The sequence below is a fragment of the Anas platyrhynchos genome, chromosome 9 (assembly GCF_047663525.1).
Source record: "Anas platyrhynchos isolate ZD024472 breed Pekin duck chromosome 9, IASCAAS_PekinDuck_T2T, whole genome shotgun sequence".
Taxonomy (NCBI): Eukaryota; Metazoa; Chordata; class Aves; order Anseriformes; family Anatidae; genus Anas; species Anas platyrhynchos.
Genome location: NC_092595.1, coordinates 1,973,148 through 1,990,728, shown reverse-complemented (window position 1 = coordinate 1,990,728; position 17,581 = coordinate 1,973,148). Strand labels below are relative to the sequence as shown.

Here is a 17,581-nt window from a genome sequence, read left to right as displayed (position 1 = left end):
TTGGAACATCTCTTTCCCTGTGCAACCTCCCACTTGGGATCTATTTATCTAGGTACAGCCTGCTTCACAGCAAGGGCTCTTTCCTGACAACACCCTGATAAGCAGTGCCCAGCTTTATGCACGAGCTTATCCAGCTGTTGTTATCCCAGGAGACTCCCTGCTAGCAATTTTTAGTTTCCTGACTGGTGGACGCTTCCCTTTGCTCCAGTGCCCCAGCACTTAGAGGAGTTCTTCTTCCAGCTGCAACGCTTCTAGCAGGCAGCATAGTGTACATAGATACTTTATCCACTCCAGGTGTTCTCAAAATTCGGTGATCCTGCACAATTGTTTGCAGAGATCAACAAAACCAAGTGTGGTATAACTTCACCTAGCAGTTTATAAAAAAAAAAAAAAAAAAATCTATACGTGTATTTGACAAGCATATATTAATTATTCTTACTGGATTGAGACTTTTCAAAATAAAAACAAGAAATGCAGAATCAGTACCATGCCAATAATTCTGAGTCCTGTCCCCTTTATCCCCGAGGGCATGAGGCTTTGCTCTCTTTTGTCACCCCAGGAAAGTGATACCATGAGAAAAAACACAAAAAGCACTCAGGACAGTTAGACAAATAAAAAGAAAAAGCATAATTCCTTCCTCGTTGGCAAAGAACTGGAAGCCAGCAGTTTATCTACCTGGAGAGGGAAGGAGAAAATTTCACAAACAGATAATCAAAAATAAAATGAGGGCATGATATTCTGCCTAAGCATTTGTTAAAGTGAGGGGCTGGAGAAGGAGATGAAATACACAGCTTTCTTTTTTACTTTCCTTCAAAGAGTGAATGAAGAATTATTCTGCACAGCAAGAAAATCACATGCAATATCATTCAGAAAATATATTGTTTCCTTTAAAAGCATCTTGCTCAACACTTGATTTCACATTTTCATTCCTTAGAGATTACCGTTCTTTGCATTTTTATATCTCTGAGTTCACCACCTTGTGGTTTCGAAGTACAAACAACTTCATAAATATTACTCAGAGCATTAGGGAAAAAAAAAATCGGGCAGATTCACGTCCTTCCACATAAATGACAAGTGAATAAATACAAGTTGCATGGGTGACTAACTGAAATATAACATCAACCCCTTTTCCTGGCACTATGGAAATACCAGCAGTGCCGCACGCAGAGGTGAGCTCAACACTGAGCAAACGTAGGGTAAAGTTAACATGGTCCCAAAGCCTCAATGGCCAAAGGCCAAAGTTTCAATGAAGAGACATTCTAGCTTTAATTTTTTTTTTAATTTTTACCTTAAGATATCCATATATATAGTTATATATATACATATACCCATGATGGGTAATATGTATATATCACAAATACTTCTGCCTGCAGTTCTTCCATGCTGTTGATCTACACTGGAGATGTGTGTGTGTGTCTTTGTGCCTGGAGAAAGCTGATGCCCCAGCCCAGACCCAGAGTGGGAACCCAAGCACCAGAGTGGGTGCTTCCGTTTGAAGGGGAAAAGGAGCAAAGGGTTTTTTGGAAATGATGGTGTGTGAGCATAAGTGCATGGGGGAAGCAAAAGTTCTGAGAGGGTTCTCACCAGAAACTATGCTTTGCTTGTATCATCTTGCACTTATGACTTGTTTTATTTATGTTTAGACATCTGTTTAGGTGAACCCTAAATTATGGCATCCTCTTAGCACCGTGCAGAAGGGCAACACAACGCAAAACGAATCACGGTGACGTGGGAGGGCTGTGACCTTACCTCTCCCCCCATTGTCAGGAACAGAATTCCCAGCAATGTCAGTGCCTAAATTACCATAACTGGGCATATACATGTAAGCCATGACTTCACTGGGGTGAGGGAGGCAAATCGCACTACGCTGAGCTGCTTTGGGACATTTCTTTGGCCTTCACACATGCAGATACCTTTCGGATCTATAATGAGTCATTTGCTTTATTTTAACAGAACCAAAGTCTCTGAAGGGGAAGCTCATCTTGAGGAAGAGCTCCCACCACACAGACACCTGTACTGGAAACTCTGCTTTGTCTCTTGAATGTTCCCAGCCCAGGGCTTGTGCTGGCTTCTCTGACCCCAGGCTGCCAAAAGTCCTTCCTGCTCAGGTGCCCCAACAACTGCAGGCTCCCCAGAACCAGCTGCAGCTCCTTTCCTGCCCCGCCTGGGCAAACCACACCTGGCACAGAGGCTGGGCAAAACCCAGCTCACTCTTAGGGATTCCCCTGCACATCCACTGCTTCTTTTAGTTCCTCTTCCCCACCTGTTTCTGTGCCTCTGACTGCTTGCATTTCCCACAGATCTTCTCCAGGAGCCTCAGGGTTTGATAGCGCTGCCTTGCTAATTTGTCCAACCCGAACATCTCCGAAGCACTGCAAGTATAAAATAGGTTTACAGGCTCATAAATACTCTTGTACACCCCCAGGAAATAAAGTTCTCAAGTTCCTCACAGAAGGGAAACTTCTTGGATAAATTCTGTTGCAGCAACACACGGGAGGGTTTTTTAGTATTGAGCTCCACTGCAAAAGGTTGGCAGTGATAACAGGACATCCCGCAGCACTGGGTGAGAGCTTGTCTTACAAATAGCAGTTATGAACCAAATCCTGCAAACGCAACGCTAAGAGATGCAACCTTTTATTATGATCTCAGTCAAAAGCCCAGGGTCTGCACTGTAACCATCAGATGAAGTCATAATGTAGAAGAAATTGAAGAGGAAAAAAATACGAATTTTTCTTCTTTTCCCTTATCTGGAAAGCAAAGGCTTTTTTTTTTTTTTCTTTTCTGGAAACTTGAGCACTGAGTTCATGTGCCATATCTACAATGTGATCAACAACCACAACATATTCAAATAAAATACAACAACACGGTGAAGTGATGTGACACTTATTTCAAGTATCTATTATCTAACAACAAATGCCAAGCATGCTGCTTTATAAAATTATAGGGAAGTAACATGGAAAGAGAAAACTGAACTCAGGAAAGGGAACAGATAAAAATCTTGCTTTCAAGAATGATGCCAAGTCATAACATCCCATCCTGGCCCCTCTACAAGACCTGGCGAGTTTGCTTCCCTTGGCAAACTGTGCAAAATCACACTTCGTCCAGCTTATAGTTACACTCTTAACAATAAGAGCCTTGGGACAGACTTCATCTCTGAGAGCTCCAGTCAACTGCCCTGACAACCAATTTACACACAACCCGCTGGTGAATGAGCTGACTCCTAATTTATTTGGGGCATGTGTCCCTTGGAGTCTTTCCAGGCACCGGTAACCACTGTGTTATTTTGGATGGCTTTCCCGCACTGCATGGGAGTGTTTACATCGCTACGAGAAGAAAAGAAACAATCAGTGGTTTTATAACTTCTTAAAACCTGATTTTTCTAGGGAATAAGATGGCCAGTAGATTCATCAGAGGTGAGAGGGGTCAAACAAATGCTCTCACATCCCAGCCATGCTCTGGTACGTGCTGTGGAGGGCTGGGACAGCAAGCCCAAGGCGTTCATGCTTCCTTCTCCCCCTCTTGCAGCCAAGCTGCCAACAGACACAGGGCTAATCTCACAAAGCAGCCAGGATCTTTGTTTAAAGAAAGAAAAGAACATTTTGCCATGACATTTTTTGTGCCATAAAGTTTCATAGAAAGTGGCGCTGTCCTCATTGACTCCTCAGCCAGGAGCAGCCTGTACTGCCCAGGGTCACATTTTCTCCAGTAATTTAGTGCTGAATCCTGACAAGCACCTCTGTGGGACTGAGGGCGTAGACCTGCACATCTGGGTAAGATTTAGCTAAAACAGTGAACAAATACACAGATATTTGTGAACAAATATCTACTGAACAACAACAAAAAATAATGCGTGAGTATTCACATTGAGCAAAAGTCTAGCTTTGATAGTAAGGTGTCCAAAATCTGCACCATGTAGGAGACAAACTTTTCCAGAGTTCACAGGCACCAAAGTCACACTGCAAACTACTCAGAATTTCTCATTTTTTGCCTGGAATCTGTATTTGCAAGTTTTCTTTTCCCTTTAAAGGCTGCCTGTTCCTGTGCCTTACACTACTCTGCTTGGTGAGCACTGATCAGATTGTTCTCAGTGTGTTAGCACGCTCGAGCAGCCCCGTCACGGTTATTAAAAATATTACATATGCCAAAATATTTTGACTGAGAACGTGAAAAACATTTACAGCATCCACAGATCCCTGTCTGCTGCAAGCCTTGCGAAGAACAGGCTCAAAATAAAACAACATTGGTGGTTATTACCACTGCCAGCCTGCTAATTAGCTAATTACCAAAGCAACCACCATGACGAGGAATGTGCGGATCAGCCCAGGCAGAGCCGTGGCATCAAAATGCCCAGAGTGAGCAGTGGGACAGAGGAGAGATGGGAGAGATGCAGGGGCAGCAGTGATGCATGGAACTGTTCCTGCCTACAGCCTGGGTGCAATGAAGGGAGCCTTGGTTACTTGCCCCTACAAGATACTTTGTGCCACAGAAACGGAAAGCAGAGCTGGGAATCCCAAACTCATGACAACGATAACCCCTGCGAGCCTGCAGAGGAGGCTCTGAGCATACGGCGGAGCAGAAACACGCTTTATTTAACACACTTCCAGGTGTAGGCTTCCATACTTTGCTTTTTTCATGAATGCAAACAACAGCAGAACAGAACACCTCGATATAAGCTTGCTCCAAAGTGTGACTCCTTGTACAGATTTGCCAAAAAGGACCATCCTGTCTCCATCCCTAACCATCCCAGCATCATTTCAGCTTCTGCTCTCCCTTCTCCTAGCCCTGGCTCCCAACTTACTGCAATTTCTGCCTCACGAGCAAGGCCAAAGTTTCTTATAAAACCCAAAAGAGCAGAGCTCCTCTCAGCACGTTTCCGGCCATTATTCCCCTGAAATATTTCCCACCGGCAGCCTCACGCCCAGTGTCACTCTGCTACAAAGCCGAAGCGCCGGGCAGATAACGTCACAAGCGTTACGCCCGGGAGATAAGGTCCCGATAGCCAGCTCCGGCCATGGAAGGCATCCAGCAGCGGCGTGCAGCCCAGCAACCTGCCCCAAACACCGAGTGAGTGCTTCCAGGATGTGGGAGAGCAGCCCTGCGATCAAAACCAGCCTCCCAGAGGTCCTGGGGAGAACTGATGGCTGACTCACCGCTCACAGCACGTGCCTTCAAGGAAGCCAACAATAAAATAAACGGGGTGACAAATGGACTCAAAATTGGCTCCCCGGGGCCGGGGGCACCCTGAGCTGCAGCCTACAGCAGTTTTCAGACCCTCCCCACCCCAGCTGGATGCAGCAAGTGCTGCAGTGAGAGTTTGGGCAGGGGGTCTGTAGGAAAACAAACAGCATCTAGATGTAAATGACCTGCTGCCGCAGCCGATTTGTTGATTCTGTAAGAAAATCTTGGTGCTGTTGCAATGCTTTCCTCACTTGCGTCTGCACTGGATACTCAGCAAATAAGGATTTAGCAAGAAGGCATTGTTAAACTAGGAAACACTCCTCCTTCAGGACAGATTTTTTATACTCACTATTAATAATCTGCCACGACACTCCTGCAGTTCCTCTGAATTAGCACTCAATATAGCCCCCAAAGTGACAATTTACTGTTGACATGGTAGTCTTAGGCTAAGCCGTGAAGCCTGACAAACGGTGGTCAGATCTCTAACCCCCCCAAAAAAAAAACAAACAAACAAAATAATAAAAAAAAAAAAATGCCAAGTACTCAAAATTTTAGTATAACAGCTGGTACATCTGAGAAGGAAGGTGGTTTCAGAAGCGGTCACTATGCACAGCCATACTTAGCGTGTTCCCAAAACTGAGGCTGAGAAAATGTGAAACTGGCATCTGCCTGGTGCTGCAACCCTTGAGAGCATGGCTTTAGGGAACATAAAGATGTTAAAAAAAGAGCAGCAGAGATATTCCTCTTTCCAAATGCAGGCCCGAACACACAGAACTGTGGCAGTTGCTTCTTGTGTCTCCAGGCTAACCCTTAGCAAGAAATCATTCCTTGGGGGATGCTGAAAGGGTTGCTTTAGTGGTTTGTTGGGAGGTCATGAGTTTCTTCTTTTGTTTGTTTGTTTGTTTGGTTTTTCTTTACACCCAACTCAGAGTCCTGCAAAAGCAAAAAAGGAAGATTCCTGCAGATATTTGGCCTTCAGTTGTGTCCTTCTGTGCACCCATGTTGGGGCCCTGGAGGACTGGGGAAATCCTATATAGCAAAGGTCAAATGATCCCCACCTGGCAGACTTCACTTAACAAAGGTGGAGCCAAGAGACCTTGTGGAATAGGCTCATCTACCTGGCTTCAATGTTTTAAGGACAATTGCTCCTTACCACTAAGAGAAATAACCTGACGAGGGGGTTAGTGGTTAGAGTTGACCTAATGAATTAACTACAAAAGGTGCGTAAGGGTCATATTTCTCTTAGTCATTCTGTGAGGAAAATTAGTACAGAGCCTGTTAAATTAAGATAAACAAACATAAATAAAAGAAATAAATAAAAGAAAATGACCTTAAAGGCAAAATTGCTGTCATAGATTTTCATCTGTCTAGTCATGACAGATAAAGAATACAGCAATCAGAATGACTTTTCTTGACAATGTTATTTAAATTTGCTTTTCTGAGATCTCTTCTTTATGCAGGACTTTTCAAAATCTAGCGCCATGACCTCTGACTGCAGTATTTACTTTGGCTGCATATAAACTATCACGTATAAATGCCAGGATCTGGATCCTCACTCCCTATTCAGGTCAAGGACCGGGCTGAAAGTTTTCATCCTAATCCGCAACGTAGCACCCTACCAGCTCTTAGGAGGAAAATTAAGTCTATCCTAGCTGAAAGCAGGACAGCTGTTTTCTGACAGGTCATGGCAAGAAGATTGGTTGGCTTGGGGGAGCTTCTGTACACAGCTTTTAGGCTGCAGCCAAAGTGTTCCTCTAGATCTGGAAGTCTGAAGATGGTTGAGTGCTTCGAAAGCTGCCTGGCAGAGAAGGACCTTGGAGTATTTGTTGATAGTGGGCTGAATATGAGCCAGCAGTGTGCTCAGGTGGCCAAGAAGGTCAACAGAATCCTGGCTTGTGCCAGAAACGGTGTGGCCAGCTCTATACTCAGCTCTGGTGAGGCCGCACCTTGCGTACTGGGTTCAGTTTTGGGCCTCTCACTACAAGAAGGACGTGGAGGTGCTCAAGCAAGTCCAGAGAAAGGCTACGAAGCTGGTGAAGGGCCTGGAGAACAAGTCCTACGAGGAGTGGCTGAGGGAGCTGGGCTTGTTCAGCCTGGAGAAAAGGAGGCTCAGGGGTGACCTTATTGCTCTGTATAAGTACATTAAAGGAGGCTGTAGAGAGGTGGGGGTTGGCCTGTTCTCCCACGTGCCTGGTGACAGGACGAGGGGGAATGGGCTAAAGTTGCATCAGGGGATGTTAAGGTTGGATGTTAGGAAGAACTTCTTTACTGAAAGGGTTGTGAGGCATTGGGATGGGCTGCCCAGGGAAGTGGTGGAGTCACCATCCCTGGAGGTCTTTAGAAGACGTTTAGATGTAGAGCTCAGTGATATGGTTTAGCAGAGGACTGGTTGGTGTTAGGTCAGAGTTTGGACTAGGTGATCTTGGAGGTCTCTTCCAACCTAGATGATTCTGTGATTCAATGCTTTTAATACACAATTACTGCAGGCCCCGACCCGGCAGCTGACAGCACCAAGATGCGCTGGCATCCCTGACAAGTGCACAGGTGAAAAGTAAATCACTCAGCTTTAAGATTGGGTGCTAAATCACAGGTTCCATTTTTATAATGTTTGCCCTGACAAAGCCATGGCTTTTCCTGAGGTAAACAATCGCCTTTGTTCTCAGGAGGTCACTCACCCAGGGATGGGCTGCATGACCTCCCCGGGTCCGTTCCCATCCCACTGTCTGTGACTTTCGGTGCTGATCTTCCATCGCCTCGTATCTTGTTGTTCAGAACAGCAGATTTCTGTTCCCTTCTCTACCTCATTTCAAATTAATTTAATTTCAGTGACCTCCCTTCCTGATATGGTCTTCTAATTGGGTCCTCTCCAGATCAATAGTCTGCTTTCACAAGTGAAATATTTCTATTGAAGGCCCCTCCATTTTGGGTGGCCTAATTATTGCAATTAATTGCTTCAGGCCTAAGTAGCAAGTTTTCAAGCCAATGGCAAATTTTCTCTGCTCCTTCTAAACTGCTGCCTTCACTGCAAACACGCAAGGTTGTCTGTTAGGATCCCAAAGGCCAGAAAATAAAACATTAAAAAGAAATACCTAAATCATAACAGCTGCATAATCTCAGCATAAAGTAATCTTTTCCAGTAGGTTTTTGTTCTTTTTACAATTTCAAGGTTTCATACAGAAAAATATTTTTATTTGTCTTCAACAGAAGTTAGTAAGCGTGTCTGGTTTGCAACCTCACTTGTGAAAGCAAATGGGAGGCACTTCCTCCTACCTTTGCATGCACTATGTTCCTCTAAGTCTTTTTTTTTTTTCCCTAATTCCTCAGCTACAATTAAACACGTGCGGATTTGAGAATTCACTGTGTCACTACAGTCAGGTCCCCTGAGCAGCGCCAGTGTCACAATGAGGCGCTTGCACAACTGAGGCTTTTTTTTAAGCAAGGTCACACTTCATGGATTTAATATTACAAAACCACATAATTGCATTGGGCTCCAACCTAGAAGGCTGCATGGAAGCCCTGCACAAGTTACACGAGGCTAAATCTGAAGTCTTCTGCACTGACAAATGGTCAGAATACAAAGTGGGGATTGCACGTATGCCCATGGGGGAATATGGCTAAGAAGTACCATCCTCCCCGTTTTGCTGTCTCCAGTGATGTATTACTAGGCAAAACTAAATTGCTCTCACAAGTGCTTTATAAAATCCTTTGCATTCTCCACTCTGTCCATTAACGCATTGTGCCTTGCCTGCATTTTATCTGTGCAAATTTGCAATTGCAATCTGCACAGGGCTGAGCACTGACTGCTGAAAGCACCCAGCTGCTGTGGGACCACTTTATTTTTCCCCATCTCTGTCTGCAGCTCATGCATTATGGCAAAGTTAGAACAGTTAAAAATACATGTTTAGCCTTCCAAAGACAGCCTGCAGAAAATGGCATAGCAGAATACACAGAAACAGGAGCAATGAAGGACCTGGCAGTCAGCTACCCAGCATAAACCACGGCTGTGTTACATCAAATTACTTTGGAAAATACTTTAACACGGTCAGTACAAAGGTCCAGTTATTAAAATTAAGATTTATCATTGTATAGATGCCAAAAGCATACAGACTTCTTAAAACCTAATATCCTGCTTCTCAAAAATGTGGAGGAGAAATCCAGGAAGCATACACTCAGCGATGTTTTTATTCAAAGTGAGCATTATTAGTACCTCACCAAGTGTTTGTTAGAAATTTAGCTGGAAGATGTTACTGAGAGAAATCTGTTATTTAAGACTGGACCGTGTGTCTCACAAGCAGCAACTTATGCACACGTGTCAAAGGTTTATTTTAGTCCTGTTGTGATGAGATACCATTGTGCCCTTAAGATGTCACCACTCAAATATAAATGTTTCCAATATTGATATCAATTACCTTACTGAAGGGGCTCACAGCACCAGGATCCAGCCATGCAGTGACAGTGACACGCCATAATTTTTGCCAGGGGAAGGAAAAGGACTCAATGGAAATCGGAGGTCATCAGCACTTCCCATTATTGTGCTTTAAATACGCTCAGCACTCGCTCTCTTGCCATTGTTCTTCGCGTTCACCTTTGGAAGCAGGGTCAGTCAGAACTGTTTAAAACAAAGGCAAAAGAAAATTTCAGAATGTGCCATCTGCATGCAAAACACTGCAACTGTAGTTGTATCTTACACAGAAGAAAGAAAAAGTTCTCCCTTTCTTTGTTTACTCATTAATTTTCTTCAAATCATTTCGAGTTTTTTGGGGACCAGGCCAAGCACAGAATACCGCTCTTGGTTAAAAATTACTGGGGCAGGTTGGTGGGATAAGTGATTCAGGAAGGAAATCTTAAACACAGGATTCACAGCAGTGCTTCAGCTGTGTGTTACAGCTCTGCCAGTACAGCTCTGTTTGTGCCACGTCCATGTGGTGGGGTTCTCTGCCCATGACCACCTTACAGCTCTGCAGCTCAGCCCCGTTCCCACCTGGCAGCACACCTGCTGCCCATTTCCAGTGGAATCACATCGGGCTATTAAATTAGCAGCAGGCCCTTTCGTCTGAGATGTTGATAGAAATACCTCAGCACGTTATAAAAACACTTGGTTAGTCATACCAGGCAGAGCAAAATCCCCCAGCTGTGGATGCACCTTTTCTTAAAAAAATGGTAACAGAGCATCCTGAAGATAGCTTTACCTTGTAACCCTCATCGCAGATCACGTGCTGACATTGATTCAGTACAGACACCGGCATTAACCCCCTGCCCCCTGCCAAAACCAAACAGCAGAGGACTTTGTTTTATGCATCGCACGCTGATCAGAACTTCCCTCATCCCAGGCTTTCATTGCTAATGCTTCAGTGTCAGCAGGAGAACCAGAGCTCTTCCAACAGAAAATGTCAAATTTGCATCTGTGAAATATAAAATATTAATCTGGTTTCAGCCATAAATTGCATTTTCTTAAAGCCTTGGGAGGGTATCAAACCAAAAGCCCTGACGTTTCACTTTGATTTAGTGAAACAGCAGAATAATTTCCCCCATCACGTTATAACCCCTGCTGGAAGGAGCTTAGCTAATGAATTAGTGGCTTTTAGTCAGTGGTAACAAACACGGGGCTAGAAGCACACTTCATCAGGTGACAAATAATGTGTTCAGCAAACTGCAGGAGAAACCTGGTGACTGCTCCGTGCCTTTATGGCTCAGCTCCGGGCATGCAAAAAGTGCAACGAGTGCCCAGTGACTTCACCTTTATGCGAGATGCCAGAGTGACTGCAGCTCTGTGGTTTGTCTGGGGCTGGGCATTAACATCCCCTGAGCTATGTTAACACCCTGATCGTTACCAGATAAACCGATTTAATGTCTCATTCCCCATCAGTAAAGTATCAGTAAAGATCCATAAAATTGTTAGAGCTTGACTTACCAATCTGCTGATGTGTAAAATTAGAGACCGGGGTGTGGAATTCCAAAGCAATCTGATAAAATATGGAACATTTGAATGTATCAAAGGCTCATTTTTCCAACAACTATTTAGACTATACTTGACATTAAACATTTCTCACTTTAATTTGCTCTGTTTCTCGTAGAAGCTCTTAATATAAAGGAAAAATACCAAACATTAATACCGATTTGAGCATTTTTGACTGAATGCACAAGAACATTTTTTACAATGGCATGTGGTGAGAGCCAAGGATACAGATGGTCAGTTCGCTGTCTGTTGTGATAGGATGCAGGTCTGCAGCACTCAACTCATATCACTGGAGATTTGCCAGGTTACACACATTCTCCTAAATTTAATGGCACTGAAAGTTGGAGGGCTTTCTCCTTGTAGTCTCTCCAACTGGCATTAATGTCTCTGAAAATTACTGGGTAGTGCTCCTCTACTGTTCTCCACACACTGTGTTTTTGTTGAGCCTTTTATTCAGTCTTATTATGGGATCAAAGCCACTGCTGAGATCATAGCTTTCAAATGTGACTTGGATTTTTTTCAGTATAAACAGTGTTTAAGTGACTATAATGCTCATGAGCAGTACCACATTGGCCACTCTGAAGTCTGTGCTCTGTAAGCGATGTTGTTTCTCCATATTTTCTTTAATCCTCAAACCTAACAGAGAGATTTCCATTTCAACTCCACTATCATCCTGCTGGTTAAACCCAGCGGCATGATGTGAAGAAATAAACACAAACAGTTTTTATACGTATACACGAGGAAATGAGCACACATTTGTCAAAACAGAATGACTAATCGAGTAAAAAGTTCATTTTCGTAGAAGTTCTGGGAACGCACAGTGATGCAGAAAGGAACAAAGAAGGAATTATTCCTAATCAGAACCAAGAAATGAGATTACTCTTAGATGGAGCAATGGGAAGGAAACTGCCATGGACCAATTGGAGAAGTGCTGAGAGAACAAACTGTTCGTTAGCACATAGAGTGATGTATATCTGAATTTCTCAAAGAAAAATATGTTTTTATTCCATATTTATCTAATGCTCAGAGTAAAAATGTAGCTCCAGTTTATTTTTTACACTGCATAAGTAGTACCTGTGATAACTACACGTGCCTCCCGGAGAAAAATCCCAAGTGTGAGATGAGTTTAGAAGGTCCTGATGAGAAACCTGCCTTTATTCAGGGTCTGCATCAGGACTGAATCACCTGGTGTTACAGGGAACACTGTAAGAACAGTAAAACTAGGGACGTGTCAATTGTCACCATGCCATTTCATAGGCGTGAGCTGAAAAATGGGTAGTAAACCTACTAACGTAAGTATAGATTAGATTGTTTTCCTTTGAGTATATCTTAAAAAAAATAAGTTCAAAATTCAGTATATGAATATAAGTTTCCACATATAAATCAAACGATCTTTGAAACGTCTCCCTGCAACAAAACTGTATCTTTCTTCTTACCAGAGAATTAAGGATAAAGTTTACTTCTTTTCAAGTGAAAATCACCAGCTGATCTGGGGAGCCTTTCAATGAGGAATGTTTAGTTGGGTGCTTCATCTTTGTTCTGAGAGATTTCAGAAACTTTGGAAAAGAAACAAAGAATGAGGGCAGGTTTTTTGTCTGCTCAGCACCGTCTGTTCAGGACGACTGTCGCGCTGTGCCTCCACCAGTGCTTTGCTCATTTTGCCTTCTGACCGTACAGGTGCTGGGACCTTCCATATAGGCACCCCCTGCTCCTGGTGAGAGAGGACAGCTGGAAATGCTCCCTGCCCAGAGAACAACGGTCACAAACCTGAGGAGAAAAGGGAGGATAGAGTGAGCAAGACTGTGAAAAATGCATTTCCTCTCAGCTCCTACCTCTGCTGGATCTTTTTGAATACGTCACCTGCAAGAAGACAGTTTGTGATGCAGTGGTAAGGAATCCGGGGTAAGAATTCACTCATTTGTCCCCACCTTACTTAAAACACTAACTGAGCCGTTGTTCCCTTATTGTGCAAACATTTAATGCCTTGTTTAAACATTGAGCAACTAAACAATTCAAAAATGATTGTTCTGTTGCAATGCTTATTTAACAGTGACATACACTGATTCTTTAATAAAACAGTGTCAGAAACGCCTGTGTTTCGAGGTGATTTTTATTGCTGTCAGCTATGAGGTAAAGGTTAACCTCAAACAAAATAAAACCCTGTGTGTAAGGCGAGGGGTCATGACTTAGCATCCATCCAGATCTGCCAGGAGGAATTACATCCGAGCAGTGCTTTTAGAAGCTTCGTTTTAGACTCCATCTTTCGGAGATCTGGGGTGCTGTCTCCACATCTCTGGAGAGGCAGGAAGGCCATGAGAGCTGCACAGAGGACAGAAAGAGCCACCAAGCATCCCGGCTCTGCCCAGCCTTTTGGCTGAGTTCCTCCCGTGGTGACCACCAGGAGCACAGAGTACTCAGTCACGTTTGTTTTTCTATCAGCAACACTTCGGGCTTTAAATGGCTGCTTTAATTTCCATGTATTTTTGAACAGGCCTGAACATGTGCCCAAGATCCGTTTTGTTTTTAGAACTGTGATTAAGAAGCATTGTTCATTGTTTATGCTCACACTCGTCTCTGTAGTGACTGTATCTCATGGGGCATGTGTTTGCTGGGGCCAGTCTATAAACCGAGATTGCTCTGAAGTGTGTTAATGCCATGCAGAATCAAAAGAAAATCTAAACAGATTAGCAAAATGTTTTGTACACCCTTTTAATGTTAGAAGAATAGCAGTAACAAGCTGCAATCATTTACTCTCCCTTGTTGTAACACACAGCCTTTCACTTTTCTTGGGTTTAGGTCATTTCATATTTATTCCCATTTTCTAGCACAAGATCATTTCTGATTCCATTATTTATGTCTCAGATCAAGCCATCTGCTGTAAGCTCCTCTCCTTTCTCAAGCCCAGCAACCCGTAGGCAATGTCTGTGCCAGGAAATACCCCGCAAACCTTTCCTGCTGACAGGCCGGGCAGCTTACCCCTCTCCCAGAGCAGCCTCTGCAGATGCTGGCAGTGCAAGGCGTGTGGCATTGGTCTGCACACTTGATCCCTTATAAAGGTTAAGAAATTAAAAGTAGCTGTAGAAGTGGTACATTGTAGCTTTGGGACTATTCCCCAGCACAGATGAGTTTAGATGTGGCCCTATTATGAGATACACCCTCAAGAAAATCCCAAAGAATCAGCGATGGTATTGCCATAGCCAGTTGCAATAGTTAAGGATGCAGCCCAACGATACACAATTTCACGCTGCATTCCCCAGATACACGAGATACCACCATTAAATGAAGAGGAAAATGGATCCAAATTGTATGCACTTTCAGTTGCTAGAATTGATGCTAGCACATTTATACTGCTACCACTGTTCGTATTTTGGGAAAAAAATGTTGCTAACCTGAGGGAACGAAAAACAAATAGTGGGTAAAATCCACTGGCACAGTAAGATCCTATAGTGTGCTTGAGAATTTCTGTGTTCTTCTCTTTCACTAGGCTCACAAAGTTTTTCCGTATTTAAATGTTTGATGGGCTGTCAGAGGTATTGATCTGATACACTGAAGCTACAGCAGATTGCAAGAAATGCCACATGGCTTCAAACATCTGGGGAGAAGAGAGTGCAGTGGGAGATTAAAGGTGATTTACACCTCCAGACATAGCCTCTGAACTAGAGGAGCCTCTGAGCAACAAGTCCTGTTGGATAATTCACCGGAGAAGTTTGCCAGCAGCACAGGAGCAGTTAAAGGTAAAACTCTGAAGCTTACTCATGACTCTGAATTTTAGAGGGTATTGGCACACATTTTAAAGGCAATACACAAAATACACAAAACAATGCAAGCAGATGGCATCAATCAATTTGCATATTTTGGCTAGGAGGGATTATGGATTATTAGACCTTGACTGACACAGATATCAAAACCCCTTACACTTCAAGCGTTATTCCCCTGTACTGACCCAAACAACTTGCACTGAAGTAATGAGCAGCTTTCAAGTTTTTACACTTTCCTTCATATCCCAGCTCCAACAGTTCTGGTCAAAAACAATCCCATAAATTTAATGGGAGAACAAGTCAGAGTCCTTGAAGCCAATAAATATTTGCTGTGACATGAATTACCTTCAACCGCCGTCTCTCATCTTGATTTTTTTTTTTATTTAGTTCCCTATGGAACTATTACAGCTACACTGCAAACCTCCTCCTAGTCCAATCAACACAGGTTTTTAGAAGACTTTTTTACTATATGCTCACTCAAAGTATAGAAGGTGTCACTTTGGCTTTAACATTGCCTCCCTTTTTGGAAAAATACAACACACATATCAAGAATGTTAAGCACTAACATCTGCAGGAAAACACAGTCTGAGCTGAGTCACAAATACACAAACCATTGCAAAAAGTCTGCTACCTGGATGTGCAAAAATGGAAACTGTTGTTCGGGACACAATGTATATGTTCATCTTTTTTAAAAAAATCTTATCTATGATCAGAAAGACCTACAAATAGTTAGAAGCCTTTAAAACCAAATTTCCCTGATAAAAATGAGCCATACTAAAAATGACATACATTTTTTTAAATCTGAGCTTAACCATAGGCAAGGTCAACCCAGAAATGCATAAAATGATCAACTATTAAAAGCTTTATTTATCCAGGGGAAAAGGAAAAAAAAAAAAAAAAAAAGACAAAAGAAAAAAAAAAGACATTACACAGAAAATAAGCTCTTGTGATTAATTATTGAGAGTAAAAATCGAGATGTAGTTATTGGTGGCATAAAAAAAAATGCTATGCATAATTCCCTTAAAATTAAATAAGAGGGCCATAAAGAGCTTGTTTTTAACTACAGCAAGACACTGAAGTTAGAACTAGAAAAGTTGCAAAACAAAATAAACTGAATTTTGTCCAAATTCAGTGTATTACATTACAGTCATCTGTTAGTGATTATGAGCCAGTGAGGTCTGTTGTAAAATGCTTACAAAGGATATAGAAATAGTCTTCAAATATGAAACAAATTAGGAATAACTGGCCTCTAAACAAGTATTTGATGTATGAAAAAGATGGTAAGAAAACGAAAACCTCAGAATGCTTTTTAGACCAGCTGTCCAAAACAACCCTCGCTTCCATTTCTGAAGGGCCCAAATCAGACGTGACATAAGAGTGATGTAAACTGCTGCACAGCTTTGATGCTGGGAAACCTGCCATAATGTACCATTCGTTACAGAAGAGAGAGCGAGAGGGGGGTTATTAACATGTAACTTACACCACCACCCTCCTCTCTAACATGGACCAAGTGAATCAGGACGAGAGGTATGAAGATACTATTGAGTAACAACTGCCTGTGCCACATTCCAGCTAACTCGAGTACGTGTACCCCTTCGAGCTGGATCACTAGCTTCTGTTCTCTCTGTTCAGACATTGCACACTCCATTTTTACTGTCACCAAAAAACCTGAAGCAAACAAGCAGAGCAGGGCTTGAGGCCTGGCTCTTACAGGATGCACTTTCTGCCTTTAAGGACCCCAGAATTTCCCTTACAGTAAGGACTTAAAATAAATACACTTTCAAAATTTTGTGAAAGCAGCAAATGCCTGTGTTTATACATATTTAGGAGCATGTCCCCAACCCTGACCTAGACCTACTCAGCATCTGAGCTTTTATTTTTCCAAGTAAAAATGTTTTTAAATGTGGAGTCATGTTAGATCAACAGCAAATTATAGCAACATAATCTCTATGGCAATTTAGGAAATTGCCATGGAAATTCCTTTTTGTCCCTGCTCTGCGATACAGGTTTTCTGCCCATATTGACCCCAGATCTCAATTACTCACAGTCTTTGTTGTGCTCTGGAGGAAGGAAACAACCGTATCACTGACAGGGATGCTGACAGAGAGAGCAGGAAAAGGAGGAGAACATATGAGGGAAAAGGAAGCACATAGAAAGTTAAGGATGGGGTCAAAGCCTCAAGGCTCAGCACTGAGACATCAGGGATTTGCAGGTTTTCCAGAGTTAGTGACAAAGGGCCAGATCTACAAAAGGTATTTTAAACTTTTACCTCTTCTTTAGGACTCTGAACTTCCACAAAATCCAATTGTGAATGTGAAGCCTCTGAACAGGGTGGTTCTAACTTCTTCCCTTGAATGGGAACAGCTGTGGCACATGAGCGTACTAATGCTGTGTGCTGGAAAAGCAGGCACCTAGCAGTCCTAACCTCCTCCCTGCCCACCCTGTTATGCCTCTTGCACCACAGCATTTCTCACCAGATACCCCTGCTTCACGCCGTGGCTTGCCAAGGCCTTTCAGCAGCCTGCAGTCCCTTTGCCCAAGTGATTTCTCCACTGCTTGTCCTACCTTGGGAGCGCTGCTGTGAGGAACGAAGTGCGTGAAGCGAACTGGCAGCATCAGGAAGCAATTGGCACTGCTCAGGCTCCCAGTGTCAGCTAAGGAGAATGATGCTTTGTATTTCATTTTAAAA

At 43.0% G+C, this 17,581-nt stretch overlaps 1 long non-coding RNA gene across 1 annotated transcript; it reads right to left on the bottom strand.

Moving 5' to 3' along the window:
• Positions 1–390: 390 nt before the first annotated feature.
• Positions 391–17,581, bottom strand: LOC106019553 (uncharacterized). The gene is made up of 6 exons (XR_011811513.1): positions 17,458–17,581; positions 12,571–12,901; positions 11,090–11,141; positions 10,368–10,580; positions 9,588–9,787; positions 391–2,372 (listed from the first exon to the last, which is right to left on the bottom strand). It is a non-coding gene; the product is annotated as an uncharacterized lncRNA (long non-coding RNA).